The sequence below is a fragment of the Camelina sativa genome, chromosome 20, assembly GCF_030686135.1.
Source record: "Camelina sativa cultivar CO46 ecotype springtype chromosome 20, ASM3068613v1".
NCBI classification, from domain to species: Eukaryota; Viridiplantae; Streptophyta; class Magnoliopsida; order Brassicales; family Brassicaceae; genus Camelina; species Camelina sativa.
This window is the reverse complement of record NC_141899.1, coordinates 5,238,624-5,254,120: the sequence shown is the minus strand read 5'-3', so window position 1 is coordinate 5,254,120 and position 15,497 is coordinate 5,238,624. Positions and strand designations below refer to the sequence as shown.

The 15,497-nt window shown below is 33.4% G+C and overlaps 1 pseudogene across 1 annotated transcript; it reads right to left on the bottom strand.

The window, feature by feature from the left end:
* Nucleotides 1–6,366: 6,366 nt before the first annotated feature.
* LOC104772235 (uncharacterized) lies at nucleotides 6,367–7,502 on the bottom strand (annotated as a pseudogene). Its single transcript, XR_015592568.1, has one exon. The product of XR_015592568.1 is annotated as an uncharacterized LOC104772235 (transcript).
* Between the last annotated feature and the right edge of the window lie 7,995 nt (nucleotides 7,503–15,497).

Genomic DNA, 15,497 nt, shown 5'->3' with positions numbered 1-15,497 from the left:
GTTAGATGTACTCGTCATTTATCAATTTTGAGACAAAAAAAAAGTATTTTGGACATTCCGACAATTTAGTTATTTTCATAGGTGGCTAAGATATTTGCTGCCGTCAATTATTGTTATACTAGTATTTGTTAGGAAAGCAGTGGTTCTTAAAAGTTAAGGTAATGAAAATATTATGATGACGAGTTAAGTTTGTTGCTTCAAGGAAGGAGCATCATCCACACGTCAATGTTAACCACCCAAAGGTCTCTTTTTCGAGTGTAGTGCAAAACTGCAAAGGATACACGAGTTTACTTTTCTTTCTCATTCCAGAGTTGCTTTTGAACCCACTTGTACACTGCCTTTTACATTAGGGACGAACAAAATATCTAGTGGAAATTAATGTATTTAGAGTTTATGGATTTGGATATGGAACCTCTCAATTGTGAAACCAAGATATTTGGATCAGATTTCAGATTCTTTTTACAAAAATAATTCGCTTAAAATGTAATTGATTATTCGTGGGGAAAAAAAATAAATCCAATGAATTTAGACTTTTACGGGGTTGCTAATAAGCTCTACATTGTCGACAAAAAAAAGTATATATGACTTAAGGTTTTGTGTGCTAGATCGATAATTATTATAGTACTATGCATAGTTATAAGTGTAACCAACTCTCTAGTTGGTGTTGAAGATTTGTTTAAATTTAAACTCATATTAATGGTTTACAAGTATGTCAAAATATCCACTCCAATGCTTCGAGTTGGTTAGAGAGTGAGGCTAAATCTTGCTAAGAAAATTATTGCACAAATCTGGAAGGTGGATGGATTGTTACTCTTTCGTAAGACTCTATCAGTTAAACAATGTATATATTATCTTTTCCGCTATATGATAATATATGAATATTGTAAGACTTAAATAGCACCGACATATGATATTTTAAGACCCATGGCTATTTGATATATTTTTTTTTTTTATCGTGAGCTGTTTGATCTTTTCAACGATATGAATATATTTACCTTGCGTTAATGGGAACGGTTAATAAGTTAATCGTTGAGTTTTATGAAAGTTATTGTAGGAATTAGAAAGTTGACACAAGAATACTTTGAGAGAAAGTCTTCCTCTACACTTGATGGAAAGCTTTTTTAAGCATATGTTATAATTTATATCTAATTAACCAGCCAAGTTGAAACTTACTACAACCTTTACAATCAGCATTAATCATAAGATATTTTTAACTAATTGCTTCAAAGCATACTTTGCACACAAACTTGTTATGAAATTCTCCCATATACTGTATTCATGTTTATAATTTAAAGTGACTTATAAGCATCACATACTTTGTATATGTGACCATGTATTTTTCAATATTTTGGTAGTTTTTTTCTTTCTTTTGCTTTTGGTCTATTTTAGCTGCTGTTAAGTTTCGACACTGTTGTATCTAGATTTTAAGAAGGGACCTCACTTGATCACGTTATAAATTTGGCATCATTAGAAAATGTTTAATTATTCGAATTGAAGATTTTTTTTATTCCTCTTTCTCTACTTCAAATTGGTTTCGAAGGGTTCAATTCGAGTTTCTCTCTCTTCTTTCACACAGATAAAAGCTACGCCGTTTAGTATTCACCGTTCTCCCAATCCTCCATTGATTGTACTAATGGAGTTTTTATAATTAACTGTTTCATTCTTTAAGTTTGCGCACTGAAGTACACATTGGTATTATTCATCTTAAACTGAACAATGGCGCTTATCACGAAACTCATTGGATTGTATTGACGCGTTCCTGTCTTTAACGTAAAGCTTGCTGCCTGTTTTAACTTCTCATCAGCCGCATCTGAAACACACCCAAGCCTCAGTTTCATTTGATCGCTGTACACATAACAACCTTTTTTTGCTCTCTAGCCTTGATGACACGCTTCCTAGCTTTCCGTCAACTCCGGCTACTAACCGAATGCTAGAAGCTTCTTTGTAAGCAGAGCTATCAGTTGCTTGCATCACAAGCATGCCAGGGAAATCAAACGGTTCGATCATGACCAATTGACCAGGCTACCAATTAGTTCCTCTAGACCTGAAATCAGTCACGAGCATTAACAATAAGATATTATTAACTAATACGATGCTTCAAAGCATACTTTGTACACACAAACTTGTTATGAAATTCTCACATGTACGGTATTCCTGTTCTGTTTATAATTTAAAGTGACTTAGAAGCATCACATACTTGTTGTGCAAACTTCTCTCCCGCATGGTATTCACGTGTTCTTTGTGTCGTATCTTGTTGTTCTTCTAACGAAAAATGATGTCTAGCTACTATATATAGTTATGATGATCTTTACCGGGGAACCCATCACCGTACACTTAATTATAACTATCAGAATCTAAATCGATATATCATCAATGAAAATTTTTATGGAATCTAGTTCTGAGTGTGATTTTGTTTTGTGTTATAGAGTCATCTATACGAAACTTTGACAGTGTCCTTACTTGCTCTTCGAAATGTGTATGTGTGTTCAACGACGGATCAAAGAGATCATCAATCAAAATGCATTTAGACTAATTCCATCGCCAAAACTGTAGTTCATTTACACCTTTTGCAGATTATCAACTAATACAGAATTGCTTAAAGTGTGAGAGATATTCAAATGATTAATTTAAAGCTAAAACACAGTTGTGAAACTTATGGAGTGATGGTAATATCTATATATCTTTCACTCTTATGAAAGACATGACCCATGCAAACGGTTCACCACCGACATTGGACACAGGCCCACCAAACCACTTAACTAAACTATCTTTTGGGTTAAGTACCCCTAATTAATGGAACATATATACACAACTTCTGGTTTATTTTATAGGGCTACTAGCAATCGATCCGCGCTACTCGCGGTAGTTAGATTAAGGTGTATTCCGAGTTTTGTTGTGTATATTTTTTTTGGTTTTTGTAAATTCATCTTACGTTTATTTTTTTATTTAATTTGGGTTGTTTATGTTGTTTTGTTGGATATTTTAATAAAATATGTTTTGCAGTAAGTATAATTTAGTTTACTGTTTTTAAAGAAAAAATTGAGATCATCTTGTGTGTTTATAATGCTTTTTAAAAAAATTATTATTAGAAGTTAACATTGTTTAGTTGAAGTTGTTGTTTTGCTGTAGTTGTTAGTTGTTATTAATTTATTATTATTTTCTATTTTGTGGTTGAATTATTATTTAATATTTTCATATGTATTTTGTAAATTGTTGGAGTAATTTTTTTGTCAATGTTTTAGTGTTTGGAGTGAAAATGATTGTGGATTTTATTAAGAAAAATAAGTAAAAAAATAAAATCAATAACTTACATTCCTCTTTTCTGGGCTATTTTTGTTTGTTTCATTCGGGCCCAATTTCTCTGTAAGACTTATAATTTGTGGGTTTATTGGGCCATTATTTATATGTTATTGAGTTGAAATTGATTTGTTCTTCTTCAAAATCCGATGTCCTCGTGAACAGATAGGAGAAGAGAAATTTTCCGATCTAGAGGTCTGTTCGAGGATTGAACTTATGTCTTTAATGCTCATAATCATTTTTTCAGTCATTCCTGTCGTAATTGTTTTCCCTTGAATTTTTTTTTGGGTTTGCGTATTTGGTTGATTCCTTGCTCGCTTCGCATCTGTTGGGGATATTTGGTTATCCCCTGTTGATTTCGTTAAAGGTGAATGTCAATTGGGTGGCAAATTTGTTTATATGAAAATATGTTGGCTTCTTTAGGTTTCCTAATTAAGTTGTGAGTTGTTTTGTGTTCTTGGTTGTAATTTTTTTTCCCGTTTGTCCTGTGAGCGATTTTTTCGATTCGATGTGAGTTGTGTTTTGGAGAAAATTAATTTTCTTGTTTATCTTGCTGTAATTTTATAAAGTCCGTTTGTTTTTTTGTTTTCTCGGTTGTCTTTTTCATATAATTTTGTGTTATGGTTATGAGGTTATCTGATTGTGGTATTCATATATCTGAATCATTTTAGTTTATTAAATGTGTGTTCATCTCTTTGCGTCTTTTTCTTTGGTGATGGATTTGTGAAGTGCTGCCAAATAATTTTAATTGATTTCTAGTTGTGTTTCCTTGATTATTTGAAAGTGTTGCTTGGATCGCCTTGTTTTGATATTTGAAATTTTAAATTATGATCAGTTTAATAGAAAATTTTAACTATATTATTACCACTAATAAAAAATTAGTATTGTTTTCTTATTTTAACATTTAATTTATTTTACATAATTATTTTTTTATTTAAACTTTCGTTAATTATGATTAACATGAATATCCACTACATGAATATTTTAAATTTATTTTAAAATAAATAATTGAATTCATAGGATTTAAAAATAGTGATGGATCTAGAGACTTTGAATGAAATAGTGTTGGGCCTACAGATTTTGGATGAAATTTAGTTAATCAATTTGTTATTTGTATGATTGTTTAAAGGGCTTATTAAAATCTGTAAAGCCCACAAAATTAAAGAAAAAGTAGCTGACGTGGCAGCACCAGAAATGAGAAAAGCTAACTTTATATATATAAATATATCACATGATAACAAAAATGACTTAAGAACTTCAATGGAAGAGTAAACAATATTATCGACAATCTTCTGGCCTTTTATCGTTAGAAGAGTTCATTCCATATTCCTATCTCATGAAAACATCTTTTAAATTTCTAACGTCGAATATCAATTGTTGACCTCATTATATAGACCATTTAAACATATCAATATCTCACATTAAATGCAAATATAAAAGTTTCATGAACAGTTTTAGTGTTATGTTGTTACAATGGGGTTGTACAAGTGCATCATCTGCCATAATAAAATTTCCTACCAATTTAAGAATGTCTAAATGGTAACATTTAAACCCGACATTAAATATATGTTCACTAATCCAAGTTACATTTTTTTTTCTAAAACCTCATATGTTATTTGTAGATGTTAATTTTGTGATGCAACCTCACTTTAGTCTTCTAAAAAAAACATAGTGTACTTTAAATATGTTGTTTTTGCCATATTTTGGGTTAAAATTATTTGATAAAATTGATGAAGTCTCGAGCTTGTTTTATATATTTTTTTATCATGTTATAAAATTGTACATCTAGTTGATAATATACCTTATGAGATACTGCACAAATTACATGTCACTTTTTGTAACGCCTTACATATTTTTTTTCAATATTTTCTGACCGTTGATTTTTTTTTAGATGGATTATTTTTTCAAAAATGTTTTTCATAGTTTTCCCAAAAAAAAAGTGTGACCCTTACAATATCCTCGTTTTAGATTAAAACTTTTAAGTTGAGTTAAGTAATTATTATTTTTTTTTTTTTACAAGTGAAATTTAACAATAGATCTTTGTAGTATATGTTTCTTAGAAACTAATGTTTCATTTCATTTTTCTGTTTAGACTTTTATAAATACAATTACATAAATTATTTTTTTGCTTTACTATGCATTAAAATCTTACTTCCATTCTAAAACTCATTATCTCATTTTAAATTTTGGAATATGTTCATTTTTTTGTTATAATTTGAATAATAACATTATTACTAAAACAAATTCATAGTATTATTTTTACTATTCTAAAATTTCCATTTGTTTTACTTAATTCATTTTATATAGTTATTATTTTTATTATTTACTAAACAATAAATTTACATTATTGTTTATACTATTTTATAATTTAATTAAATTTAGTTAATTCGTTTATATTTATTTTCTACTATTATTAGTTATCAATAATGAATAAGCAATTAATGAATATTTAAAATAGTATTTTTTTAATGAAAAACAAAGAAAAAAATATTGATTAGGTGGATGATGATGTGGAGGAAGGAGAAGAGAGAAAAGTTAACTTTATATATATAGATTATTTGACCACAATAAAAGCCACTTGACAAATTGTCAAATAGTATTATCTGACGGTAAAGACACAAACTGATGTAGTGATGTACTCTGAATAATGTAAATTAAACTATTTGAAAACATTACTACGAAATTAAACTGATTGAAATTTGAATGGAAACTTAAACGTCAGACTACAATATACAAAAACAAGAAATACATATCGTTAAAGTTTTACATGCACTTACTAACCAAGCTGTTTTGAAATACATGTAAGGAGCTTTGGTTTTAATAGATGCATTCATGATGCATAGATAGATACCGATCATGTCGTAAAAGTATTGGTTTTGAAAGTCTATACAGACAAAATGCATGTATCCGCAGCTTTACTGATATGAGGAGTGAGGAGCGTGGTCGGTCCAGATTTCTAAATATTGCCTTGAAGTGGCCACAACTTATAGTTTATCATAAATTCATAATCTATTAATGGTTCGGGGAATCTCATTGATGATGGTTTGATAATCAAGGCAGATAAACAAGAAGAAGACTAAAGAAAACACTAACCAAATATAATATTGTGTTTTTTTTTTTTGCCTCTTTCAAACGGCTAGTTACATGATAACGTGAAATTATAATAATATTCATAAATAAATCATAATCAAACTATTTGATTCTTCCCAAATCTTGTTAATTAAATTATTTCTTACAGATCCCAAGAGGCTTTCCACAAAGGCACGTGTTGTAAGCGAACGACGTCGCATCAAGATGATCAAAAGGAGATCCCGCCGGCATCTTCCCACACAGACGGTTATGGCTCACGTCAAGGTGGCCAATAAACGACGCCGCCGTGATACTCGCCGGAATCGGTCCTTGGAGACGGTTGTTCGCTAGATCCAGCATCGTGAAGTACGACCTCGGTCCGAACGTGTTCGGTATACGTCCGGTTATGAGATTCCCGCTCAGATTCAAATTCGAGATCGACGACGTCATCAGAGTCCCCGGAAATCAAGTTCCCATCGAGGTTAAGCGTAGCGAGAACCGACATTTTACCGAACGAAACCGGGATTGAACCGGTGAGCCGGTTCATCGAGATTTCAAGATCCGCGAGACGGTAGATTCGGGTCAAAGATTCCGGTATTTGACCCGAGATTTTGTTACCGCTTAGTAACACACGACTCAACATCTTCAAACGTCCGATGTCTCGCGGTATGACCCCCGAGGTATTGTTGATCCTGAGATCCAGATGAGCTAAACAAACTCGTTAACCTCGTGATCGACGGAGTGTAATGCCGGCGACTCGGCCTGTGTTTGGGTCGCAGCTCACAACATACCGGCCCTTGCAACAGTCTTGACCTTTCCACGTGTTGAAAACGCCAATGTATGGCTCGTTGAGCTTAGCTCGGAACTCTAGAAGCACAACTCGATCGGAGGGAAAGCAAGATTGAACGGTTCTTTTTGTGGCGGCGAGGAGCAACACGACGACCAATAGGATGATCACTAATGACTTGTTAGTATCCATTTTTTGTGAAACGAATCTTTTTGTGTGATGATGTGCAGTGTTTAATAATTATGAGCTTTACATAGGTTGAAGCACGTTGACATGGAAGTGTGACTTAACTACAGTATATGGTGTTTATTTATAGTCACATATTGATGTGCGTGAAGACGACGAAATATTACCTTTTTGTTTAAGGCCCTTTTGCTTCGTTGAACCTTCTCATCTATTGCCACGTCACATACTTTGCATCTTCTTAATTTTCATTATTATCAGATTTTTTTTGTTTGGGTTTGATGTCAAGATTGGATCATTATTTCATTACTATCAGCATACTGTATATATATACTCTCATACTTGTATATAAGTTAAGGACTCTGGAATGTCCCGTTTATAGTCTTAATTAAGTAGTTTTGGTTATTTGCGGTTTATAGTCATGTTTTAGCATAAGAACATTGTAACAAACTCTTTTGATCATTAATGGTGAATCTGAGTTTAACAAACTTTTCTCTCTCGATTCATCTTTACTGATAATTACTCATAACATGGTTTTGTTTATTTCTGTCGCCTGGTTGTACCATGCATGTCATCAGGCCTGGGCATGTTCTCGGTTCGACTCTCCGGAGTCTGGTCTGGACTCCGATACGTAAAAATTACAAATTTAGCTTTACATAAGTATGAGACGACCTAGATATTTGAAAACTGAGATCAAATTAATAATCAATTATTTTCTTTGTTGTCTCAACATTGAATTGTTGGACCTAATAATGCTAAAAAAATTTTGATTATCCTGGTTTCAAATTTTTTCCACACTACCAATTTTTGGCTGGACTAGTTACTAGTTACTACTACTAGTTTTTATTTATGTATAGATGCATGATTTAATAATATACTGTCAATTCATTGATCTTATCGTTGTAGATCAGCATGTGATCTTTGTCCTGGTTAGGAATTATCACATAAATAATATCATCCCCATGTAATTAATGATTTATATTAATTTAACCTCCTTGTTCAACCTTTGAGTCAAAATGAATTACTCCATCTGTTTCACAAAGAGTGTCATTCTGACACTTTTTACACAAATTAAGAAAATATTAAAATATATATATATATATATGTCTTTATTTAATACTCCATCTGGTTTTTTTACTTGTCATTCTAGAGTAAATTTTTTGTTTTTCAATACTTGTCATTTTATATTTCCAATGCATATGTTTTGTAAAAATACCAATTGTATCCCAACAATTTAAAGCTTTGACCAATCAAATAATTAGAAAATGTATTAAAGAAGGGGTAAAATTGAAAATTGAGTTGTTTTCTTAATCTATGTGAAAAAACCTTAAACGACAAGTAATTTAAAACGGAGGGAGTAAATTTTTAATAGATGATTTTATTATAGATTAAGGATAAAACTAGGAATTCTAAAGTAACAGATGCATTGGAAATATAAAATAATGCATTGGAAATATAAAGTAACACTCTTTGTGAAACAAATAAATTTTTTCAGAATGACACTCTTTCTGAAACGGAGAGAGTATAAGTAAATTGTTTTGTTAACTTTTAGTTTGTTTGTTTTGTTGACATGCATTATCTCATTATGAGACAACTCTAATCCATTATATTGTTACAGATCGTTTCCACGTTTACGTTTGATTGACCAACGATTATAATTATTTTACGTTTGTTTTCGTTGCTGTTTAATTAATGACATAATCCGACGACCAAAACCGCAAATATGTTAGGCCTTTTGGTCTTGTTCGTTTAATCTCGATACAATCAGTGGAAAGCGAGACATTAAACTGTTTGTTTCGTTTTCGTCAAAAAAAACAATAATGGATTAAAACGTTTTAATCTAGGGAGATTTATATTTGTTTCGATTCAGCTTCTTAATTCAATGCCTAGTTTGAAATTTAGTTATTTCCCTTGAGAATTATATACCCTTGAGGTTTCTCAAAATTCATGGTCGGCCCTAGAAATATGACAGGTTTGGAGACAGTTAGAGTAAACGTGATTCAGAGATTTGGCAGTTGTTTAATTGTACCAAGAGATTTAGAAGGAAGTGTCAAGTCAGAGTTACGAAGACATTAATGGCTTTGATTATTCAAAAGACAACTCATGTGCCCGCATGTGCTTGACGTTGGTTTGCCGTCTGATGCATTTCAAAACTTTTCTAAAACTATCAGTCGATTGGAAATACTAACATGGATTATGAAAACAATCATTATACAAGTTTTTGAAATGACCCACATATCATTACTTTTTTGCCGGTAATTGTGTAATCTAAATTTGTTGGTTGACGTGTAATTAAAAGGATGAGAAATTTGTGGGAAAGATATGTAAACTAACACTCAAAATGTAGGTAGTATGCAGGGGAGTCTAACAACAGACTAATTTTTCATTGTTGAGATTGAGAAAAAAACCATAATTGATGTTTAAAATTATGTCTTGAACTGCCAGATGTTACTAATCTAAGTAGGTGCTTTGGGATTTAAAGAATTCATATTGTGGCTAGAAAAGTATAATATATCCTCAAATTATTTGTTTTGAGAATCTTGATTTTATTTTAAAATGATAAACTCATGAGACTACTCGGCACATTTCCCTTAGGTTTTTGATTGCTATGAGGCTACTAAGAGCACCTCCACTGGAGAGGACTCACAGAGATACTCTCAAATTTGGGGTCCAAATTTGATTATAAAACCCATTATTGATCCAAAAATGTTAAGTATCGGTTCTGTAGGAAGTATTTTGAGTAACCTATTAAGAACGATATGTGGCGATTGGTGATAGGTTCTCATGTAAATATAAAAATGTTTTTTTTTTTAATTCTTCCTTTTATTTTTCATTAATTACGACTCTCTCTCTTTCTTCTCTCTCGGTCCAAACGGCGAAAGGAAAGGCGACTCGAGTCGTGATCGGGAAGTCGAACCGATTCACGTCGATTCCCATGAAGTTTCCGGCTAAAATCGGAGGTTTGTTGGTGGGGAAACGATGGTGGAGCTATCTGTTGGGACAACGACACTGATGGCTTTACGATCGGCAACTCTTGGCTTTGACGTTTCGGTTCTCACAGAGAAACGACGGCGGAGGTATCTGTCGGTGGGACAACGACGGTGGAGCTTTCTTCTGAAGGCTTGAAGGGGAGGGCTCAGACCACCGGCTAACAAATCGGAGATGAGAAGGTTCGCTTCTAATGTGTGAGTTGTTGCATGTTTTTGTAATTCATCTCCGGTGGTTTTTATTTGTTAGGGTTTGGGATTAAGTCGATATATTGTTAGAATTGTTAATGTTTTCTGTCGATTGGACTTATTAGTAGATGATTGGGAGATAAGTCGGATGTTAAATTGATTTTGAGATTTGGTTGGAGGGTTATGGGTTTTGGTTTATTTGATTGATGTTCAATTGAGTCTGATTATAGTTTGATGTTCTTATGTCTTTGTGTTTGTCATTGTGTTATTGATTGTATAGTGAACCCGTTTGATGTTCTTATGAGTAGAGTATAAGTAGAGTTTGATGTTTTGTATAAATAAGTGTGCGATGTTTATGACTCTTTTGTCATGTTTTGTGTGAGGTAATCATCAACGGGATACAGTAGTGGAATGGTGAAGAGTGTTGTGTTGATGCAATGGACACATCGGTTGCAAGGTATAACTTGAAAAGGTATGGTTTAATGTTTTATGTTTGTATAACTTAGTTGTATGTTCTGTATAAACAATTGTGTGAAAAGTGTCTAGTTTGAGTTTGTGTTTCTGTTTAACTCTAATTTTGTTTGGGTTTGGTTTGAGATTGTGTTTGGTCAAGTGTTAAATAAATTAAAAACCCGTTTGTTGTATGCTTTGATGTGTTGTTGTGTGGTTTTGTGTCAGTTTGTTTTTAAGTCTAGTTTGGTATCAGTTTGGTGTGAGTTTGGTTTGAGATTGGAGTTTGCTCAAGTGTTTTATGTTTGAGTTTGGTGTGAGTTTGGTTTGTTTTTTAGTCTAGTTTGGTGTGAGTTTTTAAGTCTGGTTTGTTTTAAAGCTCAAGTGTTTTATGTTTTCAAAACTCGTTTGTTGTTTGGAAGCGTGTCTAAGAGTGAAGTATGTTGCTGTGAGGTTTAGGGTAAATGATTGTATTTAAATTTTGTATTGACTTTAACCATCAACTTTTGGAACCAAATAACAGAAAGAGATTTACTGAAAAGTGATTCATTTGTCCAGTCATAGAGATATACTTTTCAGTATATATCTTTTCTTCTAACCATTCATTACCTTTTTGCTCAATAACCTTTAGTTGTAAAACACACATCAGCCACACTTGATAAATATAAACGATCATTGTTAAACACTAACCTAAACCCTTACATTATTTTCTCCAAACCTAAACACTCAGCCTATCCTTTTTGGTTTCACTAGCCTAAACAATGGATCCTAGCAACCCTTACCGTTTTTGGGATCAAAATTTTGTTGATCTTATGAATTCTCAAGAAAACTCCAACTGTTCCGATAATCCTATTCCTCCAAATTCCACCCAATCCTCTCAGACTATTCAGTTTAGTAACCCATTCTCTTCTCAGCCTTTAAACATTAGCCATCCATTCTCTTCACAGCCTCTTAACCAGACTCCCACATCTGAATCTGAAGACTGTTTGGAGGTTTCGACAGATGAAACTGATGAAGAAGGAGGCAGAGGAATTAAGAAGTGATGGAGTGCAGAAGAGGATATCCATCTAATAAGTGCTTGGTTAAACACAAGCAAAGATCCAGTGGTGAGCAACGAGCAGAGGAAAAATAGTTTCTGGAAGAGGGTTGCAGACTATTACAAAGCTCATGTTGGAGGAACCAGTTCAAACGAAAGAGGGACTACACAATGTAAGGCAAGGTGGAGTAAGATAAACCACCAAGTCAACAAGTTTGTTGGGTGTTACGCACAAGCGAGTACAAGAAGGAAAAGAGGAGAATCAAAAGATGATGTTTTGAGAATGGCGTATGAGTTTTACAAGAATGACATGGGGAAGCCGTTTCTGCTAGGATATTGCTGGAGAGAATTGAAGAATGATCAGAAATGGATCACATAACGCCATGAAGAATGTGGCAATAAGCGGACTAAGCTTGCTTCTGAAGGAGAATTTGCAGCTACTTCGAGCAACGGTGGAGATGAGATGAGGCCTCCGGGGGTTAAAGCTGCCAAGAAAAAAGGAAAGAAACCAGCAGTTAGTAGTGATGTTTCGGATGGTTCTATCCATAAGTTGGATAAGATAATAGCAATGAAGGATCAAGAACAGGCGGCTAAAGAGAGGCATGGCAAAATGAGATTGCTAGATAGCCTACTTAACAAGAGTGAACTAACACCCGCTGAAGTACTACTCCGAGCCTCTTTGTCTCTTCCTCCATTATCGCCGTTTTGATTCTTAAAGTTTGGCACATAGCCACCGCAGGGATACAATTAGGAGGCTGTGTGAAAGTGAGTTGGCCGGTGATGCTGGTGGCTGGTAAAGAAAAAAGGAGGTGATCGACGGTGTAAAGTTTACAAGCTAGCTCCGGCCAATCACTAGGTTTTTTAGTTTACTCTTTGTTAATCTAATAAATTATTTACAAAAATTAATTTAATCAATTAATTAAAGATAAATGTAAAAATCAAATATATTGTGAATTTGACTAAAAAAGATTACAAAGAATCAATGAGAGATTTTTTTTTTTTTAACAAAACAAGGGTAAGAGATTTTAAAACAGTTATTAATATTAAAAGAAAAAATTGCTTGCTTGTGGGAAAAAAAAGTTGCTTAAATGGGCTTTACAGGTTAGTAGAAGTTTTACTGGTTTAAACGGGTTCGGGTTCAAACGGGTTCGGGTTTAAATGGGTATAAAACATTTCTGCTAAACGGGTAAGGGTTTAAACGGGCCGGGTTTAAACGGGTCGGGTCCACCCATATTAACATCTCTATATTAATGTTTGTAACCCGTGAATGGGTATTGATAATGTTTGTAAGGTCTATATATTGAAGGTTCATGTTCAATTTCATTTGCGACTTCAAAACCATTGTTCTCATTTCTTCTTTTCATTTCTTCCTCCTTAAAACAAAACAAACATTTATCTTATCATCCACTTCTTATCATTTATCTTATCATTTCTTCTTCTCATTTCTTGTTCTCTTTTCTTGTTCTCATTTCTTCTTGTTAAATACTCAAAACCATAAACCTTAAAAAAAAAACCCAACTTCCAATAAGCCTCACAACTAAACCAATTTGAATAATAATGTCTAATTGGAGTTCTGATCATGAAGTTGATGAAATGGTAGAGGAGGAAGTTGATAGTATAGTGGAAGGGATTCAGTACAACTACACTCAAGAGAAACAACCACCAGCTCCAATATTCCAAAGAGTGCACATAAATAGAAACCGCGAAGAAGGCCATACTCAACTATGGAATGATTATTTTAGTGAGAATCCGACTTACACTCCTGCTATGTTCCGCCGTTGCTTTAGAATGAACAAACCATTGTTCGAATGCATAGTCAGTACTATTGAGAATGGAGTCCCGTACTTCAGACAAAGACGAGATGATACTGGAAGGCTCGGTCTTTCTGCACTTCAAAAATGTTCTGCAGCTATCCGTATGATGGCATACGGTGTTCGGCAGATTTGATGGATGAATATTTACGACTAGCTGTAACAACCGCACACAAATGCCTTGAAAAATTTGTAGACGGAGTCATCGATCTATTTGGAGACGTCTATCTCAGACGACCTACAGCGGAAGACCTCCAAAGATTACTGAATATTGGAGAACAACGAGGTTTCCCCGGAATGATGGGTAGCATAGATTGTATACATTGGGAGTGGAAGAATTGTCCAACTGCATGGAAAGGACAATATTCACGTGGATCTAGAAAACCGACAATCGTACTAGAGGCAGTGGCATCCCAAGATTTATGGATTTGACACGCATTTTCAGACCACCGGGTACGTTAAATGATATCAATGTTTTGGACCGCTCACTGGTGTTTGATGATATCTTAGAGGGCCGAGCTCCAAGAGTTTCATACGTTTTCAATGGACACCAATACGAAATGGCGTACTACCTCACTGACGGTATCTATCCCAACTGGGCAAATTTCATACAATCAATTACACTACCACGTGGCCGAAAAGCTAAACTCTTTACTCAATGTCAAGAAGCATGTCGAAAAGATGTAGAGCGTGCCTTTGGAGTCTTGCAAGCTCGATTTGCGATCGTGAAGAATCCAACACTTTTTTGGGATAAAGAGAAAATAGGGAAAATAATGAGAGCATGTACCATATTGCATAACATGATAGTGGAAGACGAACGACATACCTACAATTTCTGTGAACCATCACAGTTCTATCACGGAGAAGGAAGCGAAACTTCTCAGGTTGATCTATCGTATTCTACAGATAGATAAACAAATCTACATAATTTGATGGGCATTCGAAATGACGTTCATGATCCATAAATGCATGATCGTTTGAAAAAAGACTTGATTGAGCATATTTGGCAAAAATTTGGTGCAACCTATCAATAAATCTTCTTCCGAATTATGTATAATATGTTTAATATTTCTTATTTTAAATTTATATTTAATATTCTTAAATTTGTAATATTTTATTGTTTTATATTTTATATGAAAAAATATTATTTAAATGATTGAGTAATCTAAGTGAGTTTTTCTAGTGGAAGATTGATTTTGTTTAAGTTTCTAAGTGAGTTATTTTAATTAGTTTATAATTAATTATATAATTAATTAAGATTTGAGTAACCCATGTGGGTTACTCGAGTAAAGATCTAACGCACCCCACACAAAATGAATATTTGAGATAAAGATGCACGTACATGAGTATATATATATTGAATTCTGTCTAAATTATATAAGAACTGGGATCTTCATGTGCATGCGAAGATCATCAATGTTATTATTTGGGGGAGTTCCACTCTCAACGGAATCAACGCAAAGCAGCCGCAATATTTGAACCTTTGAAGCCGAAAGCATGATGTATAAAAGTCTCTTGTTAGAGCTAGATTACCGTACGTCCAAGTCAATATCGAAAAAGATTACATGAAAATAGCATAAGATAAAGTCATAAAATAAAGATAGATTGGGGGACTTCTCTTGTTATAATTTAAACATAAAACATGAAAGAAGAACACCCATAAAAAAAAAATAGCGATTCAAGAGGCG